We start from the raw sequence: 27,786 nt of genomic DNA on the forward strand, positions 1-27,786 counted from the left end.
GATTCATTACATATGCAGTAAGTTTTGTAAAAAACTCATATTTTTTTCTCCCTTAAAGAAAGCCACATAATTTTTGGGAAAGCTGTCTTGGTTTGAAAACGAAAAGGAGAGCAAAAATTTAAAAATAAAATATGGTGCAAACAATAGGAGGAGTTGGAAACTAGAAAAGGGAGTGTTTAAAATAGCTTGGTAGTAAATAACATATATATATATGTGTGTGTGTGTGTATATATAAATAATATATAATATATAATATAAATTTATATATATAAAATATAAATTTATATTATATATTATATGTATATAAATTATATATAAAATATATAATGTATATATTTATATAAATATATATAAATATATATTTTAAAAAATAATATTTATAGAAAATATATATTATAAATATATATTTAATATTTATTTATATTATACATTATAAGTAATATATATGGTAAATTATATATTATATATATGTATATATATAAAATAAGTAGCCATTACATTAGCTTATAGGTAAGGAATGAGAAAAAATTATTTTAAATTATACTACAAAAGTGGTCTTTCCTAAAACATGAAGGTGAAAGCTGAGTGTTTATATGCTTTATGTTCTTAAGATTTATTTAATCCTGAATAACTCTAAAAGGAGGAGGTTAAAGTTACCTCTCTGAGGTTGTCCTCCAATTCACTGATTTCCTAAGTACAATTTTATAACTCAATTCCACTTACTCTACATTGAGATCTTTGGGAAAAGGGAGGAGACTTTTCAACCCATTAATTCCATTTAATAAAATACTTTGGACATGAACAGTGTTTCATAGTCCATAATAATTAAAAGTTGCCAGAAAATGTATTTGTGCTCCATCTAAAAGATGTAAATTTGCTTCAAGCTCTGCTTACAACTCCAGTGAATTTGGATATTTACAGAATGATCTAAATTTTGCAGCCATTATGTTAAAAGTAGGCCAGGAACTTACTTTATAATTTCAAAGAGTAGACTACCACAACTCATCATTTTGGATATAAGTCCTTATCTTTGGTCCGAAAATTCCTTTTGCATGTGACTTTTTGTTTATTTTTAAATGTCACTCAAAACGGATACTGCTGAATCATGAATAAAAGTATTTTAAATATAATTCAGGACACTAACATTTTATGTCTAAAATCAAAATGTTATAATTTGGTCAGTATTTCATAAAATTTTAATTTCATCAAGCATACAGAAGGAAAAAGAAATTTCTTACCTGTCAACACACAAGTTTATTTTGTGATGCAACATTACAGCAGGGCATGGGGGAAAGATGTAAAATAACGGCTATTTCAACAATGTTAGAATGGAATTACAAATGTTTGGAGGTTCTATTTTATTAATTTAAAAATATATATTTAATACCTATCACTGTATTATAAATAATAAAGAAAGAATTAGAGTATAATTTCAATAATAACAATCACCAAGTTTTGTTTAAAAGGCAGGCTTACCTTATTTGGAGATTCAAAACATGGCTGCTATATTGGAGGGTGCCAGTAGGTGGTAGTATGACTTACAGAGACACTGAGAAGAAGCGAAATGAAAGAAACAACCATCTCTAAAACAAATGGAATTTATTTGGTCAGAGAACCAAGACAAAACTGCCATTTTTTTTTTGCTTTTTTGAAGATCTTCCTAGGAAAATCTACCTATATTACATTCTAGAATTGTTTTTCACTTGGATGGAACAGGAAAAAATTTGGGAGTAGAGAAGAAAAATTCTGTAAAGTATATACATCTGTCCACCCAGATATTTTAATGAAAACTGTTAATTAAATCAAACAAGTCTTTACTTTTTAAAATATCTGAATCAATAAATTCAAGTATGCTTTAAATAGATTCAACCAAAGGCTAACATTGATGCTAAATCCTCACCTACATAAAAATAATGTATCAAAATACTATATCAGGAACAGAGCACAGAGACCCAGATAGAAAGTAAAAGTAGCCAAAATACAAATAGCTAAAATACATGTCACAAATTCACACAAACACATAAGAGAAATGACAAATAAAGGTATGTACTGACACATTTCCTGCCCCACTCCCCAATACCCATGTGCACAGAGACAAACTTGGGACCTTCTGTATGAATCAGGGTTATCTAGAGGGACAGACTAATAGGATAGGTGTATATATAAAGGGGAGTTTATTAAAGACTATTAACTCACAGGATCATAAGTTCCCACAATAGGCCATCTGCAAGATGAGGAGCAAGGAAGCCAGTCTGAGTCCCAATGTTAAAGAACCTGGAGTCCAATGTTCAAGGACAGGAAGCATCCAACGTGGGAGAAAGATGGCTGGGAGGCTAAGCCAGTCTAGTCTTTTCACGTTTTTCTGCCTGCTTTATTCTGGCTGGTCTGGCAGCTGATTAGACTGTGCCCACCAGACTAGGGTGGGTCTGCCTTTCCTAGTCCACTGACTCAAATGTTAGTCAACTTTGGCAACACCCTCCAGACACACCTAGGAACAATACTTTGCACCCTTCAGTCCAATCAAGTTAACATTCTTTATTAACGATCACATCTTCGCTAATAAATTTAGTTTTCTTAACTCTCAGCAAATAGAAAGAAACCAAATAGATGAAGAAATTATTGAAGAAACATCCACTATTAACCATGTGGTGATGAATAACAGCTAGGGAAGAAGCTGAAGGACTTCTCAAAACTATAAACATACATACCACATATAGGTATATGTAGACACAGATACATACACAAATTTAAAATATTTGTTTTAGTCTGGGGTACATTAGTATAGTATAAAATAAAACTGTATACCTCAGTGATTCCTCTTGATATCATTATATTAAAACACAGCAAAACTAATGTCTATAATAATGATAGTGAATAAAATTATATGCAATTTATGATTTTAGAAAAAAACATGTTATGAATTTGTTAAATTTTTTCAAGGGAGATATGTCATAAATTTGTTCCATTTCAAAAGACTGAAATAGAAAGTTGGCATATAATAAGTAAAAAACTAATATTTAATATGTGGCAGGCAGAATGATGAATGCCTTATATAATACTTTGATTGCCAGAACAAGCCTATTTGACACTTATTTTTAATCTGCATTTTATGAATAATGAGTATAAGCTCAGCAAATTTAAAAAACATGTCAATGTTGGCACTACTATTGAAGTGACACAATTGGTACTCAAAACCAGACTTCACTAAGAGGTGCTGCTCCCACCACAATTTGGCATTTTAATGATTGGAATTGTGACATATACAGTGCTACAAAATCTAGAATGAAGCATTAGTGCACTCGGTCATATCAGAGTTTTACTATCAACTTGACAAAAGCATATTTAATAGAGAAAGGGAAAACGCTATTACATTTCTGCATGTAGTGACACATTTTTGTTCAAAGGAGATATGGAGCCCATTTGTCTCTGTGTTAAGGAACCTGGAAGTACATTTGGTCTGAATGCCCATTTCTGTTTATTTATAATATTTATTTGCTTGGTTTTAAATTTTCTGCCAGATTTGTTTCACTTTCTTCTCTTGTCCTGTTGTGACTATCTTTATCAACCTCTTCCTTTCTTACCTCAATTCTAACCTATTATAATTTAAGCAACTAAATGGCAAATGAAGTTCATTGAAAATTGGCCTTATAAAAATACAGAATTTATGATTGAATGTCTATGTGGTTTCCTATAAGTGAAGTACTGAATGAATTATAGTCACTCAATTTTAGGACATTTACTTTGTTTAGAGATCTATTTTCTCTGAATTCTCACCTATGTCTTGGTTATTCGAGTATCCTTCAGAATGAACATTTCCATTTACTTCTCTAATAGAACATTTTTAATGTCTTGCAACCATTTCTCAGATGAAATTCATAAATTAAACAGATTTTTAAACTTGAATAGTTTCAGAAACTGGTTAAAATCCCAAATGACATCTAGTTTAAAAATTCCATGCTAGTAAATCAATTGCCAAAAGTTCTAAGACTTATGTATTACTGGCTCTTTATGTATTCTGCTCTTCATGTTTAACTGAAGCCACAAATCAACACTGTATCAACACTATAGAAAAAGTAAATTAGGAGGAATGTGGTTTTTAAATTAATATCTTAATGACAATAATTTGTCTATATATGGTACTTTTCCCTAAATTATGTTGGAAAAATTGTTAATACCTTCTTCTGCATTCCTATCTACATATCTTTCAGAACGATGAAAAGGATCGTTATACCAATAAGATATTAGATGACTAGAATGTTCAAAGAAGTTACAACTTAGAGGAGTCATTTCTAAATTGACACACACTAGTTAAAAACCCAAGAAAATGCCTACAGGGCAAATTTTCCAGATCAATGGAATTTAGGAAAATAGCTCCAACAGAAGGAAGCTACATGTAAACTACAGATATTGCTGTCAACACTGACATTCTACTGTATCCCCTTAAAAGTAAAAGCCAACAACTTCACAGCTGTCTGGCCCTGACAGGCTATATGCTAATTATGCAGTATTATATATGATTTAGTACTTTTTGTTAGAATAAATAATCATATTGGCTTCTTGCAACCACATAATCTGTTACCGAGTTGCAGTATATTTTTTAAAAATTACATTCTTCCACTCCAGCTCTCAAAATGGTGAGTAGGTAGTTGTTCTTTTATTTAATGAATCAGATAAAACTTTCCGTACTAAGTCATACTCTTTATTTCTACCATCTTCTTTCCTATCTTGAAGAAGTATAATATTTTCAAAGCAGCCTTAGGTAGAAACATTTCTAAACTTAAATGGTTTCCGAAACTGAGAACAGTCAGGAAATGGTCTCAGAATCCAGACCAGCTCTGCCTTTAATGAGTTGTATGACCATGGTCAAATCGCTTAACCTTTCTGAACCTGATATTTGTAGCCTGGAAAAAGAAAGAGTTGGAGGAAGTTATATCTAAGGCCTCTTCCACTTCTACAACTCTCTGATTCTTTGTATAGGATTTCAAAGTGGGTCACTGGTGTTAGGATTCCTGGGTTTTCCTTTTAATATGTTCTAAGATTAGAATTGGTGATATATCTCCTTCCTAAAATAAATTGGCAGATCTATATTTGAGTGAAAATCTTGTAGCTTTTTTTTTTTTAAATTTTTATTCAAAAATCTTTTTTTTATCATGAATGTCAAATGATTAGTTGTGGATATAAGAATATTTTTATACTGTCAATCTTGTTCATAGGAAAGTAATAATGGCTTTGCAACTTAAGCAATCAGGTCCATGAATTTACGGTTCACATGAAGATTATATCTCATTATCCCGTACATAGTTTTTCCTCTTTTTTTTTTTTTTTTTTTTTTTTGCTGATCCTTATATAAACTAGCTATCCTGCCTACCTAAGCCAGTAATAAGATTGTTTATCTACTAAACTCTGTAAGTCCCAACTCAGTTTTCATTAGCAAATTAAAAATCTGTAAGGAGAATGAAAAATTATTGTGAAACTAGCATACTCTTTTTTAAAAATTAGTTCACCTAAAATAGTACATTTTATTCACATGTTGTATCTTTGAAATGTGCAAATTGGATGCTTAGAGATCATATACATAATATTAGAACAAGTCAGAAATATGAAATCTTATAAATAATGCTTTATCTTCTACCTCTTTTGATTATATATGTGACTTCAATAAAAGATGTATATCATGTGTATCACATCAGGAAAAACTCTGACCTATGTGAATCAAGGGTCTCTGTTCCCACCACCACACACACTTCTTAGTGCCGAGGATCTACGTGTACTAGGGCTGGTCATTTGAGATTTCACGTATAAAATGAAGGACTAAATTGTCCTTAAGGTTCTTGCTCATTCTTATTTCCATATAAGGACACTTTTTATTCAGTGCAGTTGTATCATAAATTTTCTTATTCTAGTGAAGGGGAGAATTAAGAGCAAGAGTAACAAAGAGAATTAGACTGGTGTCACAGTCTCTTAGGTACTTCCCCATTCATTCACTACCTTAAATTTGAACATTAAGAGCCAGTTACTCATGTACTCACTTTTCCCATATCCAACACAAAAACAAAGCTAAGCAAGGATATATACCAGCTATATGTGTATTTTAATTGAATTGAAATAGAGATTATTAAGCATTTTACAAAGACATAGTTGCTTACCAATCAAAATAATTGCATTGGATAGCAAAGAAAAACAGCAAGCAAAACTGGATTGAATGATTGAATAGTTGAAGGACACCTGGAAAGTGTTGCCAGCCTAAAACAGAGAAAAGCATTATTCTTTCCCTGCAGGAACCGGCATCTTTATAGTGTTCCAGTAAACCTGGAAATGTACCCAGGAAAGACAATGATGTTTAAGAGTGAATCCCTCTTTGCTATGTTTCCAAAGCCTTCATATTAAATTTCATCTGATGTCCAGTGCTTCGTAATTAATCACAGTGTGTTTTTGCAACAAATCGATAACCTCAGTTCAGAGAAGACCTAAAGGAATGCAGGAAAGACAGACTTGATCAATGCCATGTCCTTAGTAGCAAAACTGAAATTAGAACCTGTGATGTTTCCTATTCTTCTAGATAAGGAGAAGAAATTTACTGTGATGAAGAGAATCATAAGAACACATACACATGGGACATGTGAACATCTACCAAGGAAGCTAAAATGGAAGAGAAAGATGGAGAGAATGAATTGGTCAAAACTACTTTGAGTTTGACAAAATGAGTTTCTTCTCCAATTACAGTAGAATAAGTACAGTCGTGTGTTTATTAACAATGGAATACGTTCTGAGAACTGCATCATTAGATGATTTTGTCATTCTGCAAATAACACAGGGCATATTTACATAAAGTCAATGGTATAGCCCACTATATACCTAGGCTATGTGCTATATTCTATTGATCCAAGCCACAAACATGCACAGCATGTTACTGTACTAAATACTGTGGGCAATTGTAACACAATCGTAAATACTTTTGTAGCTAAATTTGTCTAAATATAGAAGAAGTACAGTAAAAATATGTATTGTGCTCTTGAGATCATCATTGCATATGTGGTCGGTCATTGGCCAAAACATTGTTATGCGGCACCTAACTGTAAATGGAAAGGGACATATGTGTCCATGGGGGTGGTGGTGAAGTGATAACAAGACAACAAAGAATTTTAGCTTTAAGTGGATGTCAAATTTAGACTTTAAATGAGGGGTTTCTTGCTTACCTTATTATATAGAAATACAGCATGTCTACTTCTGTTTGTTTTTTCTTTTTTGATTTCTGACATTTTCAGAGCCAAAGAAAATCAGAAGTTTGCAGTCATGTAATGTATAAATCAGTATATTTCAGTCAATATATTGGTGATGAGAAAACCATAGATTCAGAACATCTTGACTATTAATTATTAATGACTTAGATTAGATTTTGCTAAACCCTATGCTCCTCATCTGCTTTATTTAAAGTCTCCACCTACACTGCAGGTTTGTAACAAGACACAAGTATGATGATTATGTGAAATGCACTGTATAGCAGAAAACACAATACATATACAAAGCATTATTATTACCAGAATGTCCTGAATTTTGACAAGCATCTGACATGAAACTTGAATTTTCCAGATAATGACTTTAAAGACACACCTGTCATCAGATATGCAGATGTTGAAAATATAGTTAATGATTCATAAGATGTGGTGCTGATTAAACTTCTAATTAGGTGTCTTCTAATTTTAGGTTAATGATGACTCTTCCAGCCCTGAGGTCTTTTCTCTTTCTGTTTCACCACTTACAGAACTGACTTAAAATTAACAACATGAAAATCAGTGTAGTCTTTTTAGTTTTATTTTTAATTTTTCTTAGTAGAGTGTAAAGTATCCACTGCATCACTAATCATTATAATGAAAAGATATGCTTTTGTTCATTAAAAATACAGGAGACATTGAAATATCAGAGTCTTTATACATTATATCTAGAAATTATCTATTTCAATCTGGCATTTTTGCAACAAAAGTAGTGAATTGCTAGACTTTTTACACTGCTTTTAATCATGTCAACAAAAAGAAAACATGCCCCAAATGATTCCCTAGAAATTTATAAACAATAAAATACAATTTGAGTTTTAGAATGAAAATCGCTAATAGAAAGTAAGTTATTTAGCTTAATAAACTTGTAAGATCACTATTTAAAATGTAATATTTAAAAAGAGTAAGAAGGACACTTCTTGAGGGTACACAATTCTGCTTTCCAAGAGCTTAGAGTAATCCCAGCAATAAAACCTCTAAAGTATCATTATCCAAATGTTAAATGATGTAGAAAGCATAATATTTTTACATTGAACAGGTATATAATTAATTTGGGGGGTTTTAAAAAATAATTTCAATTTCTATTTTAGATTTAGGGGACACATGTGCAGGTTTTAACCTGAGTATTTTGCATGATGCTGAGGTTTGAGGTCTGACATATCCCATAACCCAGGTCCTGAGTATAGTAACCAACAGTTTTTCAACCTTTCTTCTCCCTGCCTCCCCTACCACACCCTCGTATGGACTGTCAATTGCTGCCACTGTTATATCCATGAGTATCCATTTTTAGCTCCCAAATATAAGTGGGAACATACAGTATTTGATTTTTTATTTGCGCATTATATTTTTAGGATAGTAACATCCAACTGCATCCATGTTGCTGCAAAGGACATGATTTCATTCTTTACAAAGGCTGTATAGTGTTCTATGGTGGATATGTACCACATTTTCTTTGTTTAATCCATCGGTGATGGACACTTTGGTTAATTCCATGTCTTTTCTATTGTGAAAAATACTGTAAGGAATGTGCAAGCTCATGTGTCTTTTTGGTAGAACAATTTCTTCTTTTTTTTTTCTTGTTGGATATATGTACCCAGTAATAGGATTACTATGTTGATAGATTTGTTTTAGGTTCTTTAAGAAATCTCCAAACTTCTTTCCACAGTGGCGGAACTAGTTTACATTTCCACCAACAGTTGTAAGCATTCCCTTTTCTCCACAGCCTCAGCAGCATCTGCTGTTTTTTGAATTTTTAATGACAGCATTCTGACTGGTGTGAGATTGTATCTCATTGTGGTTCTGATTCACATTTTTTTTATGGTTAGTACTGTTGAACATTTATTTACATTTATGGGCCACTTTTATGTCTTTTGAGAAGTGTCTGTTCAGGTCTTTTGTGCATTTCAGTGGGGTTGTTTTTGCTTGTTCAATAGTTTAAGTTCCTTAACAATTCTGTATATTAGACCTTTGTGGGATGTATAGATTGCAAATGTTTTCTCCCATCTGTAGATTTTCTACTTACTCTGTGGATAGTTTCTTTTGCCACAGAGACGTTCTTTAGTTTAATTAGGACCCACCTGTATATATTTGTTTTTGTTGCAATTTCTTTTGAGGACTTAGTCATAAATTCTTTCCCAAAGCTGATGTCAGGAATGATACTCCCTAGGTTTCTAGGTTTCTTATCATTCGAAATCTAAATTTTTAATCTATCTTGAGTTAATTTTTGTATATGGTGAAAAGTAGGAGTCCAGTTTTATTCTTCTGCAAATAGCTAGCTATACCAGAACAAGTTATTGAACTGGGAGACATTCCCCATTGCTTATTTGTGTTGACTTTGTCAAAGGTCAAATGGCTGTAGGAGAGTGGTGTTATTTCTTCTCAAAGACTTGTTCATTTTAAAAAATTATTTTATTTTTACTTTTTGTCTGAGTTAGTTTAAAAGATTGGTCTTCAAGCTCTGAAATTATTTTTTCTACTTTGTCCCATCAATTGATAAAGCTTGCAACTGTATTTTGAAATTCCATTTGTGAATTATTCAATTCCAGAAGTTCTCATTGATTTGCTTTTTATTTACATTTTCCTTCATTTCCTGAATTGACATAGGTAAACATTTGCTTTGGTGGTTTGCGGCACCTACCAACCCATCACATAGGCATTAAGCTCCGCATGCATTAGCTATTTATCCTGATGCTCTTCATCCTCCCACACTCCCTTGACAGGCCTCAGTGTGTGTGTGTTGTTCCCCTTCTGTGTCCATGTGTATGTGTTCTTATTGTTCAACTCCCACTTATAAGTGAGAACATGCAGTTCGGTGTGCGTGTGTGTGTGTGTGTGTGTGTGACACAGTGTCTTACTGTGTCACCCAGGCTGGAGTGCAATGGTGTGATCTCAGCTCACTGCAACCCTTGCCTTCCGGGTTCAAGTGATTCTCCTGTCTCAGCCTCCCATGTAGCTTGGAATACAGGCTTGTGCCACCATGCCTGGCTAATTTTTGTATTTTTAGTAGAGATGGGGGGTTTTGCCATGTTAACCAGGCTGGTCTTGAACTCCTGACCTCAGGTGATCTGCCTGCCTCTGCCTGCCTCTTCCTTCCAAAGTGCTGGGATTACAGGCATGAGTCTCTGTGCCCAGCCCAGTGTTTGGCTTTCTGTTCCTGTGTTTGCTGAGAATAATGGTTCCAGCTCCATCATGTCCCAGCAAAGAACATGATCTCATTCCTTTTTATGGCTGTACCCTGGTGGTTTGCTGGAGCTGTCAACCCATCATCTAGGTTTTAAGCCCTGCATGCATTAGGTATTTGTCTTAATGCTCTCCCTCCCCTTGACCCACACTCTCTGATAGTTCCCAGTGTGTGTGTTGTTTCCCTTCCTGTGTCCATGTGTTCATTTTTCAACTCTCACTTGTGTGTGAGAACATGTGGTGTTTGGTTTTCTGCTTCTGTGTTAGTTTGCTGAGGCTGATGGCTTCCAGCTTCATCCATGTCCCTGCAAAGGACATGATCTTATTCTTTTTATAGCTTCATGGTATTCTATGGTGTACATCTACCACATTTTCTTTATCCAATTTATTATTGATGGACATTTGGGTTGATTCCATGTCTCTGTTATTGTGAATAGTGCTACAATGAACATATGTATGCTGTATCTTTATAGTAGAATGATTTATATACCAAGTAATGGGATTGCTGGGTCAAATGGTATTACTGGTTTTAGGTATTGAAGAACCACCACACAATTTTCAACAATGGTTGAAATAATTTACATTTCTTCAAAGAGCGTAAAAGTGTTTCTGTTTCTCCACAGCCTCACCAACATCTGTGGTTTCTTGACTTTTTTATACTCAACATTCTGACTGCTGTGAGGTGGTATCTCATTGTGGTTTTGATTTGTATTTCTCTAATGATCAGCGATGTTGAACTTTTTTCGTATGTTTCTTGGCCACATAAATGTCTTCTTTTCAGAAGTGTCTGCTCATGTCCTTTGTCCAATTTGTAATGTAGTTGTTTGTTTTTCTTATAATTTTTTTAAGTTCTTTATAGATTCTGCATATTAGATGTTTGTCAGATGGATAGACTAAAATAATTTTCTCTCATTCTGTAGGTTGTCTCTTTACTCTGATTGTTTCTTTTGCTGTGCAGAAGCCCTTTAGTTTAATTAGATCCCATTTGTCATTTTTTTGCTTTGGTTGAAACTGCTTCTAGCTTTTTTGTCACGAAATTTTTGCCAGTGTCTATGACTGAATGGTATTGCCTAGATGTTTGTTTAGGGTTTTTACAGTTTTTGGTTTTACATTTAAGTCTTTAATCCATCTTGAGTTAATTTTTGTATAAGGTGTGTAGGGAAGGGAGGACTCAAGATGGCGCTGTGAGAACAACCCAGGATTGGAGCTCTCGAGTTCGCAGAGAGGTGAGTCGGAGCTGTATTTCCAGACTGATCTTTGTTGCCCATGGAACGGGGAAATTCCCAAGTGAAGAGGAGATGCAGGACGCCAGGCAGAACATCTGCCAGGCGAAGCCGGCAGCCGGGGTGGCGGCGGCCGGCCCTGCCCAGCGCTCCCCAGAGGGCACGCTTGTCCGGGTGCCCTGTTGAACTGGCAACCAGAGACGTGAGAGGGCTGGATTTGAGACTGAGCGAGACTTGGACAGTGGGCCAGCCTAGGGGATAGCAGTGACAGAGCATTTGGGGTGGCCCAGTGGGATGAACAAAACCGTGATTTCAAACAATACCCGTGCAGATGGCCCGAGACGCTCAGTGGGGGAGGGGCGTCCACCATTACCGAGGCGACCCGGCCCAACTGAAATACACGCCCATTGCTGCAGCCAGCCGTTGCCAAGGCAACCCATCCCTACTGAGATACACGCCCACTGCTGACGCAGCCTGCTGTTGCTGAGGCAACCCACTACAAAAGAGAGACTCTGCCACAGGGCGGGGCGGAGAACACAGCAGAACAGCAGAGCCTGCACAACAGGGCGAACCACACAACAGCAGGGCGGAGCCTCGGCAGGCAAACAGTGGCTAGTCTGCCTCCTAGCTGGGCAGGACCTCAACAGACATCCAAAAATAAAGCCCAAACCCCTCAACACAAAGCATTTGAGAAAAAAAGGGTTTTTTTTAATGAGCTCTGTTGCAGCAGAATCAAACATAGCAGCCTAACAGCCCTGAATGAACAACAGAGCTCACAGCTCAGCAATTGAGCTCCTACAAAGTACAGACTGTCTCCTCAAGCAGCTCCCTGACCCCTCTATATCCAAAAGACTGACATTTGACAGGCATCATCCTGGGACAAAGATAGCAGAAAAAGAAACTGGTAGCATCCCTCGCTGTGCCACAGCTGCTAGAGGTGCACACCAGACAAGCAGGGCCTGGAGTGGACCTCAGCAGTTGTACAGCGAAGGGGCTAGACTGGTAGAAGGAAAACAAAGCAACAGAAATACTTCATCATCAACATTCTGGGTGTCCACTCAGAGACCCAATCAAAAAGTCAGCAACTACGCAGACGACAAGTGGATAAATCCACAAAGATGGGAAGAAACCAGCGAAAAAAGGAGGAAAACACCCGAAACCAGAACACCTCACCTCCTAGAAAGGACCAAAACTCCTCACCAGCAAGGGAGCAAAGCTGGACGTAGAATGACTGTGACAAAATGATGGAATTAGACTTCAGAAGGTGGATAATGAGAAACTTTTGTGAGCTAAAGGATCATGTATTAAATCAATGCAAAGAAACTAAGAAACTTGAAAAAAGATATGAGGAAATGATAACAAGAATGGATAACTTAGAGAGGAATATGAATGAATTAAAGGAGCTGAAAAACACAATACAAGAACTTCGTGAAGCATGCACAAGTTCCAATAGCTGAATTGACCAAGCAGAAGAAAGAATATCTGAAGTCGAAGACCAACTCAATGAAATAAAACGAGAAACCAAGATTAGAGAAAAAAGCGCAAAAAGGAATGAACAAAGTCTCCAAGAAATGTGGGACTATGTGAAAAGACCTAACCTACATTTGATGGGTGTACCAGAAGGGGACGAAGAGAATGAATCCAAGCTGGAAAATACTCTTCAGGACATCATCCAGAAAAATTTCCCCCACCTAGCAAGACAGGCCAACACTCAAATGCAGGAAATAAAGAGAACACCACAAAGATATTCCGCAAGAAGAGCAACCCCAAGGCACATAATCGTCAGATTCAACAAGGTTGAAATAAAGGAGAAAATACTAGGGGCAGCCAGAGAGAAAGGTCAGGTCACCCACAAAGGGAAGCCCATCAGACTCACAGCAGATCTCTCGGCAGAAACACTACAAGCCAGAAGAGAGTGGGGGCCAATATTCAACATTCTTAAAGAAAAGAACTTTCAACCCAGAATTTCATATCCAGCCAAACTGAGCTTCAGAAGTGAAGGAAAAATAAAATCCTTTGCGAACAAGCAAGTACTCAGAGATTTTGTCACCACCAGGCATGCTTTACAAGAGCTCCTGAAAGAGGCACTACACATAGAAAGGAACAACCAGTACCAGCCATTCCAAAATCACACTGAATGCTAAAGAGCATCAACATAATGAAGAATCTACAACAACTAACAGGCAAAACAGCCACTTAGCATCAAAATGGCAGTATCAAATTCACACATAACAATATTAACCCTAAATGTAAATGGACTAAATGCACCAATCAAAAGACACAGACTGGCAAATTGGATAAAAAGCCAAAACCTAGCAGTGTGCTGTATCCAGAAAACCCATCTCACATGCAATGATACACAAAGGCTCAAAATAAAGGGATGGAGGAAGATTTACCAAGCAAATAGAGAGCAAAAGAAAGCAGGAGTTGCAATTCTCATCTCTGATAAAATAGACTTTAAAGCAACAAAGATCAAAAGAGACAAAGAAGGCCATTACATAATGGTAAAAGGATCGATACAACAAGAAGAGCTAACGATCCTAAACATATATGGACCCAATGCAGGAGCACCCAGATACATAAGGCAAGTTCTTAATGACTTACAAAGGGACTTAGACTCCCACACAATAATAGTGGGAGACTTTAACACTCCACTGTCAATATTAGACAGATCAACCAGACAGAAAATCAACAAGGATATCCAGGGCTTGAACTCAGACCTGGAGCAAGCAAACCTGATAGACATTTACAGAACTCTCCACCCCAAATCCACAGAATACACATTCTTCTCAGCACCACATCACACCTACTCAAAAATTGACCACATAATTGGAAGTAAAGCACTGCTCAACAAATGCAAAACAACTGAAATCATAACAAACAGCCTCTCAGACCATAGTGCAATCAAGTTAGAATTCAGAATACAGAAACCGACCCAGAACCGCACAGCTTCATGGAAACTGAACAACTGGCTCTTCAATGTTGACTGGGTAAACAATGAAATGAAGGCAGAAATAAAGAAGTTCTTCGAAACCAATGAGAACGAAGACACAACATGCCAGAACCTCTGGGACACATTTAAAGCAGTCTCTAGAGGAAAGTATATAGCAATAAGTGCCCATATAAGGAGAATGGAGAGATCCAAAATTGACACCCTATTGTCAAAATTGAAAGAGCTAGAGGAGCAAGATCAAAAGAACTCAAAACCCAGCAGAAGACAAGAAATAACTAAGATCAGAGCTGAACTGAAGGAGATTGAGACACGAAAAACCCTTCAAAAAATCAATAAATCCAAGAGCTGGTTTTTTGAAAAGATCAACAAAATAGACAGACCACTAGCCAGATTGATTAAAAATAAAAGAGAGAACAACCAAATAGATGCAATAAAAAATGATAAAGGGGAAATCACCACAGATTCCACAGAAATTCAAACCATCATCAGAGAATATTACGAACAACTCTATGCGCATAAACTAGTAAACCTGGAAGAAATGGATAAATTTCTGGACTCCTGTGTCCTCCCAAGCCTAAACCAGGAGGAAGCTGAAACTATGAATAGACCAATAACAAGGTCAGAAGTCGAGGCAGCAATTAAGAGCCTACCACACAAAAAAAGCCCAGGTCCAGACGGGTTCACAGCCGAATTCTACCAGACACACAAGGAGGAGATGGTACCATTCCTTCTAAAACTATTTCAAACAATCCAAAAAGAGGGAATCCTTCCCAAATCATTTTATGAGACCAACATCATTCTGATACCAAAACCTGGCAGAGACCCAACAAGAAAAGAAAACTTCAGGCCAATATCCATGATGAACATAGATGCAAAAATCTTCAATAAAATATTGGCAAGCCGATTGCAACAGCAAATCAAAAAACTTATTCATCATGATCAAGTAGGATTCATCCAGGTTGTTGCAAGGCTGGTTCAACATACGCAAGTCTATCAACATAATTCACCACATAAACAGAACCAAACACAAAAACCACATGATTATCTCAATTGACGCAGAGAAGGCATTTGACAAAATTCAACAGCCCTTTATGCTAAAAACCCTCAATAAACTCAGTATCGATGGAACGTATCTCAAAGTAATAAAAGCTATTTATGAAGAACCAACAGCCAATATCATACTGAATGGGCAAAAACTGGAAGCATTCCCTTTGAAATCTGGCACTAGACAAGGATGCCCTCTTTCACCACTCCTATTCAATATAGTACTGGAAGTTCTAGCCAGAGCAATCAGGCAAGAAAAAGAAATAAAGGGTATTCAAATAGGAAAGGTGGAAGCCAAATTGTCTCTATTTGCAGACGACATGATAGTATACCTAGAAGACCCAATTGCCTCAGCCCAAAAACTCCTGAAACTGATAGGCAACTTCAGCAAAGTCTCAGGATATAAAATCAATGTGCAAAAATCACAAGCATTCGTCTACACCAATAACAGACTGAAAGAAAGCCAAATCAAGAACGAACTGCCATTCGCAATTGCTACAAAAAGAATAAAATACCTTGGAATACAACTCACAAGGAACATAAGGGACCTCTTCAAGGAGAACTACAAACCACTGCTCAACGAAATCAGAGAGGACACAAGCAGATGTAGAAACATTCCATGTTCATGGTTAGGAAGAATTAATATCGTGAAAATGGCTATACTGCCCAAAGTAATTTACAGAATCAATGCTATCCCCATCAAGCTACCATTGACTTTCTTCACAGAACTGGAAAAAACCACCATGAACTTCATATGGAACCAAAAGAGAGCCTGCATAGCCAGGTCAATTCTAAGCAAAAAGAACACAGCGGGGGGCATCACACTGCCGGATTTCAAACTATACTACAAGGCTACAGTAATCAAAACAGCATGGTACTGGTACCAAAACAGTGATACAGACCAATGGAACAAAACAGAGGCACCGGAGGCAACACAACATATCTACAACTATACAATCTTTGATAAACCTGACAAAAACAAGCAATGGGGAAAGGATTCCCTGTTTAACAAATGGTGTTGGGAAAACTGGCTAGCCATGTGCAGAAAGCAGAAACTGGACCCCTTCCTGACACCTTACACTAAAATTAACTCCAGATGGATTAAAGACTTAAACATAAGTCCTGGCACAATAAAAACCCTAGAAGGAAATCTAGGCAAAACTATCCAGGACATAGGAGTAGGCAAGGACTTCATGAACAAAACACCAAAAGCATTGGCAACAAAAGCCAAAATAGACAAATGGGACCTAATGAAACTCCTCAGCTTCTTCACGGCAAAAGAAATAGTCACTAGAGTGGATTGGCAACCAACAGAATGGGAAAAAATTTTTGCAGTTTACCCATCTGACAAAGGGTTGATATCCAGAATTTACAAAGAACTCAAACAGATTTACAGGAAAAAAACAAACAAGCCCATTCAAAAGTGGGCAAAGGATATGAACAGACACTTTACGAAAGAAGACATATATGAGGCCAACAATCATATGAAAAAATTCTCATCATCACTGGTCATCAGAGAGATGCAAATCAAAACCACATTGAGATACCATCTCACGCCAGTTAGAATGGCGATCATTAAAAAATCTGGAGACAACAGATGCTGGAGAGGATGTGGAGAAAAAGGAACACTTTTACACTGTTGGTGGGAGTGTAAATTAGTTCAACCATTGTGGAAGACAGTGTGGCGATTCCTCAAGGCCTTAGAAATAGAAATTCCATTTGACCCAGCAATCCCATTACTGGGTATATATCCAAAAGACTATAAATCGTTCTACTATAAGGACACATGTACACGAATGTTCATTGCTGCACTGTTTACAATAGCAAAGACCTGGAATCAACCCAAATACCCACTGATGATAGACTGGATTGGGAAAATGTGGCACATATACACCATGGAATATTATGCAGCAATCAGAAATGATGAGTTTGTGTCGTTTGTAGGGACATGGATGAATCTGGAGAACATCATCCTCAGGAAACTGACACAAGAACAGAAAATGAAACACCGCATATTCTCATTCATAGGCGGGTGATGAAAAATGAGAACACATGGACACAGAAAAGGGAGTATTAAACACTGGGGTCTATTGGGGGGAAAAGAGGAGGGCCAGTGGGAGGGGTAGGTGGGGAGGGATAGCCTGGGGAGAAATGCCAAATGTGGGTGAAGGGGAGAAGAAAAGCAAAGCACACTGCCATATGTGTACCTACGCAACTGTCTTGCATGCTCTGCTCATGTACCCCAAAACCTAAAATCCAATAAAAAATTAAAAAAAAAAAAAGGTGTAGGGAAGAGATCAAGTTTCAATTTTTGCATATGGCTGGCCAGTTTTCATAGCACAATTTATTAAATAGGAAATTTGTTTTCCATTGTTTGTTTTTGCCATGTTTGTTGAAAATCAGATGGTTGTAGATGTGCAGTCTTATTTCTGAGATCACGATCATGCTCCATTTGTCTATCTGTCTGTTTTGCTACCAGGTCCATGCTGTTTTGGTTACCATGGTTACTGTAGCCTTGTACTATAATTTGAAGTCAGGTAATGTGACGCTTTCACCTTTTTATGTGTACGTTTTTTTGTTTTTGTTTATTTGTTCTTTTGCTTAGGTTTGTCTTGACTATGCAGCCTCTTTTTTGTTCAATATGAATCCTAAAATATATTTTTCTAAACCTGTGAAAAATGCCAGTGGTACTTTAATGGGAATAGCATTGAATCCATAAATTACTTTGGGCAGTATGATCATTTTCACAATCATGATCTTCTTATCCATAAACATTGAAAGGTTTTCCATTTGTTTGTGTTCTCTCTGATTTCCTTGAGCAGTGGTTTGTAGTTCTCCTTGAAAACATCCTTAACTTCCCTTGTTATCTGTTTTCCTAGGTATTTTATTCTCTTCGTAGCAGTTGTGAATGAGAGCTCATTCATAATTTGGTTACCTGCTTGGCTATTGTTGGTGTATAGCAAGGCCTGTGATTTTTGCACATTTATTTTGTATCCTGAGAATTTGCTGAAGTTTTTGGGCTGAGATGATGAGGTTTTCTAGATAGAGGATCACGTCATCTGCAAACAGAGACAGTTTTACTTTATCTATTCCTGTTTGCATATCCTTTATTTCTTCCTCTTGCCTGCTTGCCCTGGAAGCAGTGATGGCTGCTGCCCCCCACCCCCGAAACTGTCATCTTAGGCAGCAGACAGCTGCAGTGATTATGGCCACTCTTCCTCCAGGGAATTTGGTAGTCTTAAGTAGTCTTTAGATGAGTGACTGCTGAGAATCTGCACAACTCTGTGCTTTGGGAACCAGGTACTGGTGGCATGGCCCCACAAGGGGGAATCTCCTGATTTGTGAGTTGCACAGATCCTTGGGGAAAGTGTGGTTTCTTGAATGGGTTAGCACAATCACTCATTGCTTCCTTTTCCTGGGGGTGGGAGCTCCTCTTGCCCCATGTGGCTTCCAGGTGGGCCATCGCACCAAGCTTCTTTTCCTCACTCTGCATGGGTTGCACCAACCAGTGAGTCAGTCCAGTGAGAGAACCTGGATACTTCAGTTGCTAGTGCAGGATTCATTCCCTGTTTTTGCTGTTCTCAGTGGGCCTGGATTGCTTAAAAATTTGTTTTTGCAGATTTTACGACCTTGTTTTTTATCTAGTTGCTCTTCCTTACAATCCTTGTTTTGAAGTCCCTGTCTGTCATGTCCAAGTTTCCATTTTGATTACAGACTGTTGTTGGCGATCCTTCGGTGGTGTCATTGCATTCACATATTTTTATGGTGCCAAAATTGTTTTATACAGAATTATCCTGTAGCTGTATGAAAGGCTTATTCTGAAGATTGTTGAAAGTTTTTATACTGGGCTCTGTATTGTAATCTATAAGCTAGTAGATGGTGCTTACGCATAAAGGCCAGAAGCAGCCAATATGGTTGGGTATATACTTGTTGACTGAGAGAAGTTCTTTGTTGCCTCAGGAAAGGGGCTAATTCATGGAGTATACATTGATCTGAGGTCCCTTCTCAGCCCTGAGGTGTGGCTGGATGCAAGATGGGTGGAGTCAGACCAGGCAGGAGAGCCTATATGTCTTCCAAAAGTAGGTACAAGTACCATTGCTAGGGGAGAATTCAATAGGCAGGCACCAAGCAAAGCACCCAGAGGTGTACCTAGGTGTGTATCTTGGAAAACTCCTCAGCTCCAAGCTGTCTGCATGGGGTCTGGGGTGGCCAAAACTCCTAATCCAGGATAGTGGGTGCTCAAGATCCCTGGATATCTGCCTGGGTATCGAGCTTAAAGGGCCACACTGCACCATAATTTATGCCTAGGAAAGGTGGGGTAACTCAGGCAGGTGAACTGGTACTCTGAATGCCTAGAGATCTACCCGGGCATGACCATGCACAGGTTCTCTGTACTGGAAGGGCGGGGAAATCAGGTTGCTAATTCATGCAAACAGGTGCTCCAGATTCCTGGAAGTCTCCTTACATGTGGAGAAAAGAGGGTCCCACTCCACCATGGTCTATGCACAGGGAGCGTGGGATAGCTCAGGCTGCTGATCCAGACAAAAGGGTGCTCTGAATACCTGAAGATCTGCATGGGTACAGAAAAGAAAGGGTACCAACTGCATCACAATTTCAGTGGATCAGGCTGGGTGCCCAGGGATTGCACATGCAGACCAATTCCAGGTCACCAAGCTGGCCATGGCTACAAATCTAATTGTCCAGGAGAAACCACAGCTTTAGCAGCATTCCTCCCATGCCAGGCATATGACAGGGGAGGAAATAATTCCAGTGCCTATTACTGAGGATGTTTCCACAGTTCTGGCTGGGGAAACCCCTATCCCACTCCAGAATAAGAGAATACAATTCCTACATCCCATGCTTGCCAAAGCATGCTGACTTTATATGTGTCCAGATTATAAAGAGAATCCTACTCTCAATGACAGACCTGGGGAAATGTCTACATCTGTTCCCAATGTCTTTACATCACAGCATCTCCAGACCTTTCCCCAAGGTAGCTCCAGGGCTTAAGAGAAACAAAGTGCTGCCATACTGGGTGTATTAGTCTATTTCCATACTGCTATAAAGAAGTGCTGGAGACTGGGTAATTTATAAAGGAAAGAGGTTTAATTGATTCACAGTTTAGTATGGCTAGGGAGGCATCAAGAAATTTACAATCATGGCAGAAGGTGAAGGGAAAGCAAGACACCTTCTTCACAAGACAGCAGGAAGGAAACTTGCTGAGAGAAGGGAAAAAGTCCTTTATAAAACCATCAGATCTCATGGGAACTAACTCACCATCACTAGAACAGCATGGGGAAACTGCCCCATGATTCAATTACCTTAACCTGGTCTTTTCCTTGACATATGGGGATTATGAGGATAATAGGAATTACAATTCAAGATGAGATTTGGATGGGGACACAAAGCATAAACATATCATTCTTCCCCTGGGCCCTTTCAAATCTCATGTCCCTTTTACATTTCAAAACCAATCATGCCTTCCTAACAGTCTACCAAAGTCTTAATTCATGTCAGCATTAACCCAAAATTCCAAATCCAAAATCTTATTTGAGACAAGGCAAGTCCCTTCTGCCTATGAGACTGTAATATCAAAAGCAAGGTAGTTACTTCCTAGATACAATGGACATACAGAAATTGGATTAATGCACTCATTCCAAATTGGAGACTTGGTCAAAACAAAGGGGCTATGGGTCCCATGCAAGTACAAAATCCAGTGGGGCAGTCATATCTTAAAGACCCAAAATAACATCCTTTGACTCAGTCTCATATCCAGGTCATATTGATGCAAGAGGTGAGTTTCTATGGTCTTGCACAGCTCCACCAGAAGGGCTCCTTAGGTTACAGCCCCCTGCTTGTTGCTTTCACAGGCTGAGGTTGAGTATCTGTGGGCTTTCCAGGTGCACAGTTCTAAATGTCAGAGGATCTACCATTCTGGGTTCAGAAAAATGGTAGCCCTCTTATTATAGCTCCAATGGACATTGTCCCAGTGGGAACTCTGTGTGCGGGCTCCAACCCCCATATTTCTCTTCTGCACTGCTCTAGCATAGGATCTTTGTGAGGTCTCCATCCCTGCAGCAAACTTCTGCCTGGACATCCAAGTATTTTCATACATCCTCTGAAATGTAGGTGGAAGTTTTCAAGCCTCAGTTTTATATTCCATGTACTGGCAGGACCAACAACATGTGGAAGCCACCAAGCCTTAGAGCTTGCATTCTCTGAGGTAATGGCCTGAGCTGTACATTGTCCCCTTTTAGCTATGACTGGGATGCAGGGCACAAAGCATCAAGGCCCTGGGGCCAGCCCATGAAACCGTTTTTTTGCTTAGGCCTCTGGGACTTTAATGGAAGGGGCTACCTTGGAAACCTCTGATGTGTCCTGGAGGCATTTCACCCATTGTCTTGGAAGTTAACATTTGGCTTCTTGTTATTTAGGCAAATTTTGGCAGCTGGCTTGACTTTCTCTCCAGAAAATGGATTTTTCTTTTCTATAGCATTGCCAGGCTTCACATTTTCCAAACTTTTATGCTCTTCTTCCCTTTTAAAAGTAAGTTCCAATTCTAAATCACATCTTTGTGAATGCATAAAACTAAATGCTTTTAAGAGCACATAAATCATATCTCGAATGCTTTGTGTTTAGAAATTTCTTCTTCCAGATACCCAAAATCATCTCTCTCAAGTTGAAACTTCCACAGATTTCTAGGGCAGGGGTAAAATGCCACCAGTCTCTTTGCTAAAACATAGCAAGAGTCACCTTTATTCCAGTTCCCAACAAGTTCTTCATCTCTATCTGAGATCACCTCAGACTGAACTTCATTGTTTATATCACTATCAGCATTTTAGTCAAAGCCAGATCTCTAGGAAGTTCCAAACTTTCCCCATCTTCCTGTCTTTCTCTGAGCCCTCCAAACTGTTCCAACCTCTGCCTCATACCCAGTTCCAAAGACACTTTCACATTTTCCAGTATCTTTACATCAACACCGGATTCTACTGGTACCAATTTCCTGTATTAGTCCATTTTCCTACTGTTGTAAAGAACTGCCCAAGACTAGGTCATTTGCAAAGAAAAGAGGTTTTATTGACTCACAATTCAGCATGGCTGGGGAAGCCTTAGAAAACTTATAATCATAACAGAAGGGGCAGGGGAAGCAAGGTACCTTTTTCCCAAGGCAGCAGAAAAGATAAGTGCTGAGAGAATGAGGAAAAGCCCCTTATAAAACCACCAGGTCTCATCGTAACTCACTCACAATCCTGAGAAAAGCATGGGGGGAACAGTGTCCATGATTCAGTTACTTCCACCTGGTCTCTCCCTTGACACATGGGGACTATGGGGATTACAATTCAAGATGAGACTTGTGTGGGGACACAAAGCTTAACCATATCAATGGGAGATATGAGAGAGGCAGGGAGCCTCCTTCTGTGATTTACCTCTCTACTAGGGATTAAAGCTGTGTTAGCCAGATGCCATTATGGGAGCTATTTGCCTTAATTGCCTTCCCCAGAATCTGGGCTGTTCTTCATGACTCTGATGGATTGTCATTCTCTTTCTTGAATTAAAGCTCATAGAGTTTATCTTTATGTGCTATATTGCTGTTTCAACTAGTGAGGCATGCTAAAAGCCTCTGATCTGCCATATTGGGAAAAAATGCTATATATTTAGTTTTTATATAGATTTTAATTTTGTAATGTAGATCACAGAGCTGTGAATGAAAGTAGCTCTTAATTATTTTATATAATTAAACAAATTCCAGCTCATATATCTTTCACCTCATTTCTACATCAGGACAGTAACTTTTTAATTAAAGAGGCAGTAAGAGATTGCATGCTATTCTCACACATTTATAATTATCTTATATAAAGAAAAATACAAAGGAACAATGGTTTTTGAATTTCAAATAAAATACAAAGTAAAATTATTCATAGATTGTGGAGTTTATTATCTAAAATAAAGGTAATATTGATTTTAAAATTTATATTATTGAAAAATTATTTACAGCCACAATTCTGTACAAGGTGAGAAAGACAAATAAAAACATACTGACTATTCTACTGAGGGTCTTATTCTAAATTAGAAGGATTTTAAATATTTCCTCCAGTACTAAAGATGGTTCAAGGTATTAGAAATATAGATGAACTAAGAAACTTGTGATATGCCCTTGTATGCACTATAGATACAATTAATATATTTTAAGAAAGGATGTACATAGCATTTATTAAGTGACTTTTGGTCTTCCCCATCTATCTTGTCTCCGATTGTCTCAATGAGTCTTTATATAATGCTTTGAGCATATATAGTTATAAACTATGGAAAAAGATGACCACTAGTTTCTGAAGTGTCTGTCACCACTAGTAAATATCACCAGTGCCTCAGCAGAGTATCTCTTCGCCCAGGCTTTATTTTGACCTGTCTGGATAAAGAGATTACATTTCCAAGTCATTTCTCCACAAAGAAGTTATTTGTAGTAGAGTTTGTTTGTTCTAATGTCAGAGCTTTTACATAATTTCTCTTACCTTGTGGTAATTTATTCCTATACATGGTTAAAGAAAGAGACACTGTAGTCTGTGTGGTCCTATTGAGGAAAAAGGGTAACATTTTGTGCTCAAGCTGTGGTCTTCCTGGGCACTGCTAAATCTCAATATCATGGCCAGAATCCATTGCCAGTATGTATTTCTTATCGACACTATCATGGACTCATTATTTTCCTCATGTCTATCCATGAGTAGATATTAAGTGATGTGAAACGTACCTGCTTGGCTGAGGAAAGCACACAGAAGCTTCTATAATTGTAAGAACTATAGAGGACACAGAAGCTCAAGCAAACCATCTATTCAAATTTAAAATTATTTCATCAAGGAGAATGGAAAACAGAATTTATATTAGAAAAAAAAAACTTTGAAAAGTGATACAACATGGGAAGAGACACATGATTTACAACAAAGCCAAGGGAAATGTGAGAAAAAAAAATCTCTACATCATAAAGATGAGATAAGGCAGTAGTTGAAGTAAAAATTGGCCTCATTAAGTTGTAGCCTTCTGTCTTTTTTTAGTATAAAATATATTTAAAATCTACAATATGATAACTTGTGAAGATTGTTTCTATAAACTATACATTGCCTGTTAAAATCCAGTATGTTCTAATGATGGCTAGTAGATTGCAGTAACAATTGTATACACACTTTCTTGCTATTTTTTCAATAGAAATAAATGACGGTAAGGTCACCAATTTCCTTAAAGTTATAAAATGTGAGGAAATATTGTGCTATAATCAGAAATACCAAATTTACTAGTTTAATGAAAGAAAGTGCTTTGTTCCCTTAGTTCTAAATGTCTAAGTTACCTATGTTTCTCAGGACACAGAGGCCTACAGATAATCCAAGATCATGAAATCATTCTGTAGCACTGCTTTTCTTTCTTCAGGAACTACAAGCCCCTTCAAAATTCTCCTGAAATACCAGAGAACTCTCATGATGTCACAATTTTAGCTAGTCAATAAATCAGACCCCTCAGCTAAACTATGGCATTGGGCATTTCCAACATCCTCAATTTTGTTCCTATGTGATAAAACCCATTCTTGCTACCATTATCAATAGAAAACAAAACACATTTGTCAATATCCACTGAATTTTATTTCATGCAAACTAAACTCCAGAAACTGACTTGAGTTAGTCATGGGTGTCATGGGAGCCAGGAGAGTCTCCTCAGAAAAGGGAGAAGCAACCTGAGACAAGAGTCGTCGGTAATAATAACCAGTTTCTACTTCAGAAATAGAGAAGAACAAGTATTTTCATTGGATCTTCTTCAATAGTGTAAGAGTATTATAGATTTTATAACAAAGTTATTACTTTTTAGAGTTGATTGACCTTGCAAGAAAGTTAGAAATACCTACAAGAGTCGAAAAGAAGTAAACAATTAACACTTAGTTGATACTAGAAAACACTGTTTCTCTAGAGCCAATTCATTGTATCTATACTGTGAGATCTGGAAACAACAACCAGACATTCTTTTGATATAAACAAGTAAAACTGTTAAAAATATAATTATTGAAATTTTAAAAATTCCATTCTATGATTAAACAAAGTTAAACACAATTGTTTTCTACCATTAGGGAATTATATGTTCAATCTGAAAAAAAATAAAATGACCTAAATTGCAGCAGAGAGAATTTATCAATGTTGAAAAATAAAATGTGTATGTACATCTGAACACATGTATGATAGAATAAGAAAAGTTATCTCTAATAAGATTTCTGTAAGAAGAAAACAGACAATACAGAATATAAAAGAGATGTAACATGCAGGTTAAGAGTATAAAAAAGCTCATGAAAGACATGAATCCATAGATATTGAAGGAGGTAAATATCAAAAGCAATGACCATAAGAAAATACGTTTTAAATGAAGACAAAATTATGAATAGGCTAACTATCCAGCATAACATATCAGAGAAAGTATGAAAGAATACATTAAAAATGGCAGATGGAAGGAGAGAATAAAGAAAAGCTAAGAACGCATAAGCTACCACAGTAAAGACATTTTATGAAGTTGGAAAAATATCTTGGCAACCAACGTATACATAAATGATTTATCCTAATTTATAATGAAATGATTAAATCAATGCATAAAACTTGAATATGCCAACAACAAAACAAAAACAAAAACAAAAAATGCTCTTCACAAAGGAGGAATGTGAATGGCCATTTAGCATAGGTAAAACTGTTTAATTAGCATTCAGGGAAACATAAATTAAGACCTAAGAGATACCATTTTATACCCATTAGATTGGCAAAATTTAAAAGTTGGCAAATACTAAGTATGAATGTGGGTATGGAGAAGCAACATAGCTGGTAGGAATTTAATTGATGTAACTTTGGAAAACAATTTGACAGTATTTTGCTAAATTGAATATGCCTTTGTTGTATAATCAACAATTCCCCACCTAAGTACAGCAGTGTTTAAAGAAATAATTTTGCCCATGTGTTTCTGCAGACATGTAAATAAAATGTCACGGCAGCATTATTTACAATAAAAACAATGAAAATGGTAAAAATCATCAACAGAATGTGATTGAACAGTTTGTACTATATTATACCCGTAGAAGATGGTGTATCAGTGAAACTACACAAATAGGCCACATGGTAGATAGGTCTTAATAAAGTAAGTTGCATAAAACACTTACATATAATAATATATATAATCCTAGTACTAAAGAAAACTCTACCATAAAAGACAAGAAACTGATAAACACAAAAGTCAGAACAATGGTATTTTCTAAGGAAGAAGGTATTGGGATATAGAGAAATATTGGCACTCTATTGGTGATATCTTATTTTGCTCGTCTGTTGAGTGTTGACTCAAGAATTTGCTGTTTTATTCTATTTTTTAAATTTTTGTTATATTTTTAATTGTTTATTATTCTTTTTTTCTTACATATTTTCTTTTTCTAGATTAATTACTGAAGTATAAAAAGGAGTTATTTGGAATTGCACACATTAACAGAGAAAGGAAGTGTACAGTAAGCCAAAAATATTAAATGGCTACATATTCAGGGCCAATATACAGAAAACATTAAGGGTTCCAATTATGCAGTTGCTCATTGTAGGAGCATCTGCTCTCTACATTACATGTGTTAAAGGAAAATATTTCTGAGTTAAAGGTCCTGACCCCTTTCACTGAGACTGCCAATGTTGATGATATGCTGTGGGATGCCCAACAGAATGCAGGATACCCAGTTAAATTTGAATGGCAAAGGAACAATCAATATTTATTTTTAATATAGATATGGCCTCAAATATCACATGAGACTTACTTAAAAAGTATAGATATGTGAGAGATATAAAGTATATCATATATTTGTGTATATGCAAACAGGTTAACTAGAAATATTATATATATTTATAGGTTTCTCTCCGTGTGTATGTGTGCGTTGTTTTTCTTAAATTTAACTGGGTATTCTGCATTTTTATTTAGTAAATCTGGCAACACAATTTATGCCCCATACATTCACATCTGAAGGTACTACTTTCTGTCTCTGAAGAACAGAGAATGCTACTTATGTTTCACACTCTTAAGCTCTTTTAGTCTACACTATGTTTTTTATAGCCTTTCAAAAAATAATTCA

Source organism: Callithrix jacchus, chromosome 15 (assembly GCF_049354715.1).
Source record: "Callithrix jacchus isolate 240 chromosome 15, calJac240_pri, whole genome shotgun sequence".
Classification (NCBI taxonomy): domain Eukaryota; kingdom Metazoa; phylum Chordata; class Mammalia; order Primates; family Cebidae; genus Callithrix; species Callithrix jacchus.